Source organism: Lolium rigidum, chromosome 4, assembly GCF_022539505.1.
Source record: "Lolium rigidum isolate FL_2022 chromosome 4, APGP_CSIRO_Lrig_0.1, whole genome shotgun sequence".
Classification (NCBI taxonomy): Eukaryota; Viridiplantae; Streptophyta; class Magnoliopsida; order Poales; family Poaceae; genus Lolium; species Lolium rigidum.
In genome coordinates, this window is record NC_061511.1 from 135894762 (window position 1) to 135898190 (window position 3429).

At 50.8% G+C, this 3429-nt stretch overlaps 1 pseudogene; it reads right to left on the reverse strand.

The window, feature by feature from the left end:
- Positions 1 to 325: 325 nt before the first annotated feature.
- On the reverse strand, positions 326 to 1545 carry LOC124647534 (annotated as a pseudogene).
- Positions 1546 to 3429: the final 1884 nt, after the last annotated feature.

Here is a 3429-nt window from a genome sequence, read left to right on the forward strand (position 1 = left end):
AGAAACTTGGGGTATATCGGTTGTTCTCTCAAGAACAAATACATCCATGATACCCTTAAGAAAGAAATCCATGATTTTGCTAAAATGTCATGGACCATCGGCACATGTATCTGTACCACTTAGAGAATAATACTCGAGCAAATCAACATAGTAACACAATGCTACAAGCACAGGCAAAGTTTTTCCCACACAAGTAAAATTTGCCGAAACAGAAGATTGACATAAGTTATACTATGTACAAGTAAAATTTATTGTCTTCCATACTGCAAGCAGCTTATCCTGAAGAGGGATTCAAAGTCCCTGCTCCTGCCATCCAAGACTAGGTTCAGGTAAAACTGCTTTTCTCCAGGAGAGGCCTTGGAGGACAAAACCACGAGTACGGCCACCACCTCTCCTCCTTGTGCAGCAGCTCGGGGTAAGGGATATGCTCCACAGCATCCGTCCCCAGATCGAACACCATTGCCCAGTGCTTCATTTTTTCGACAATGGCCAAGTGCTTCATGAGCGCGTCCCTATGCGCGTTGAGGCTGTGCGCGTTGAGGCTGTGCTTCAGGTAGTAGATGCAGTTGCCTTTGATGGCAGGGTACTCTTTGGAAGAGAGCGCAGCGACGTCGCCACGGCCGAGGAAGAGCGCGTAGCCCCCGAGATCAGTCACCCTCTCGCCGACCCGGCACGGCCATAGGGGCGTCCACGCCGGCCTGTAGACCTCCATGAACATCCCGCGGCGGCCGTCGAACAGCAGCACGAGCAGGAGCTCGCCGCCGCAGGCCACGACGTGCACCGCGCGCACGGAGTGGGTCAGCCAGTTGAGCCTCCTGTTCGCCCCCGTCTCCCTGTACGCCTGAGTAATGAACATGCCCGTGGCCTGAAGAAACACTGGGGGAGACGTCGTGCCGAGCTTGAGGTCGTAGATGGTGATGTTCGCCCTGCTGTCCACGCAGTATACCTTCCCCGCGTAGAACTCGATGCTGTGAACCGTCGCGGCGGGAGCCCGGCCCGGCCCGCTCCACGCGGCGTCCCCCGGCCGCCAGAAGAAGAGGATGTGCGCGATGAGGCCCTTGGGCTGGGTCGCGATGGCTACCCAGTCCGGCGACGAGAGCGGGTCGCCGGAGAGGAAGACCTGGATGACCGGGGACAGGCATGGCAGCGGGATCTCGGCCCCGGAGTGCGGCTCCCACAGCACCAGCCGCGTGGGGGACCGGAGATCGTCCACGAGCGCGAGCCAGCCGCGAGGCGTGCCGCAGCAGTACCGGAGGCCGGGCGGCGGGGAGGCCGCGAAGTCGACGCGCCGGCCACCGCGGGGGAGCAGGAGGGAGTACTCGCCGAGCGGGCCTCGTCCGTCGGGCACCTGTCGGCCGGCCACGACCCACGGACGGTAGGCGGCCGGGCGGGAAGTGGAGGCTCGCCAGTGGGCGCATACCTGGTGGGCGTGGAGATGGTCGGCGTCGGAGATCAAGAGAGCCGAGATCTGTGCAAGAAGATCGGCGGGGAGGGAGGACCAGCCGCCGGCCATCGCGAGGAACAGGTTTAGCGAAAGCGTGACTGATTTACCGGCCTTCCTGCTAGTTTTATCAAAGCCACGACAATCCAAGTTTGATGCGGTTTCGATTAACCGCGTCAGATTTTTTTTTTTGATGGGGCGCGTCAGATATTAACCCGGCACCCGATCGAGGTTATTTTTTTTTTTAGAACTTCGGAAGGGGTTTCCTCCTACCTAATTTTTTTAAAAAAAGGAGCTAAGGCAGCTCAATGTTGTACATGCAAGAGATTACAGGGAGGAAAAACATCTAGAGAAAAAACAAAAACACACAGTCCAATCTGCTAGCCAATGTTGAATAGAAGCCTTCTCCTCATGTTTGGCTCTAAGAGCCCAAAGCTTGCAGGTGTCCATGCATTGCTTGGCAACTATGTGAACTGGGGTTTCAACATTATCAAAAACTTTCCTGTTTCTTGCCAACCAAGTACTCCACAAAGCAGCTGTATTGACTAAACTCCAGGTATTCTTCTTCTGAGCCGGGCAACTCTCCCTTGCGGTGTCATAGATATTTGTAAGCTTCTCGCATCTGGTTAAATTAATCCCTAAGAGCGCAAGGATTTGAATTGCTCTACCACAATTTAGAGAAAAATGTTCAGTAGTCTCCCTTTCCTTGCAGCCAAAGGGACATATCTCGTCATCCACAATATTCTGACGGAGTAAAACAATTCTCACTTTGATCCTTCCTTTGATCAGAAGCCAAGCAAATTTTTTAACTTTTTTAGGTGCTGCACATCTGCACATCTCCATACCGCCCCAGTTCATGATGTTGTATAGGTTGCTAACTGAAAAAGAGTCTGTTTTGTCAAAACGACAGCCCCTCTTATCGCCTTGTAAGTTTTGCAAATTACAGGTGCCCAAGAACCGAAACAACGCTTCCTTTTCTTGATCGGCCCGGTCTGAGGTGATGTGGTTAAAAGGGATAGTCCAAACTCCGTCCCTCCAGCAGTCCGCAACTAAGATATTTGGCCTAGTGGTGTGTGAAAATAAAGCTGGAAAATGGAAGCAAAGAGGACCATCAGTCGTCCATTTATCTTTCCATAATGAGGTAGTAATCCCATCACCCAGCTGAATACATGTAGCATTTCTGTAGGTGTCAATCATCCCCCACAGTTTGTTTCCACGCTCTGGTTTGGGTGGTTGGCGTGTCTCCAAAATCCTTTCCTTGCAGGTGTGTAGCCACCACCCATCTGGCCCAAGGCGAGTTGGGCTGAGTTAAAATACGGTGGACGAATTTTGTCAGCAAACAAACATTTTGAATTCGCAAGTTCTTGATACCAAGCCCACCTTCTTCAAAGCTTCTGCAAACATAGTCCCAAGCAACAAGACAGTCGCTACCATTCACAGATTTTTTCCCTTTCCAGAGTCTTTCAAGCTCATCAATTGCCCACTGCGGTAATTTGATACAAGACATGAGGTAGGCTAGGAGGGCTGACAGAACAGATTTTGTCAAAGTGAGTCTCCCACAACGTGTAATGAAATGAAGTGAAAAGCCAATTTTGTTTTCAATAGCCGAGATATATGATAGAAAAACCTCTTTTGGAAGCTTAGAGTCAGAGAGTGGAAGCCCGAAGTATACCTGTGGGAAAGAGGCCACATCACAGTTTAGAGCATTAGCAATCTCTGTAAGATTAATTGGTACAAAGGTTGATTTACTGAAGTTTATTTTTAGTCCAGTAGTGCTTGCAAAGTCATCTAGGATTTGCTTCAAGAATTTTGCATGCTCCACTTCTCCTTGTATGACGATCAAAGTATCGTCTGCATATTGTAAAACTGGGCAGGGCTGGTCTTCTAACACCGGGTGTCGAAGAGATCCATTAGCTGCAGATTTCTTTATAGCCTGTTGGAGAACATCAACCACCACAATGAAGAGAAGAGGCGATAAAGGATCCCCT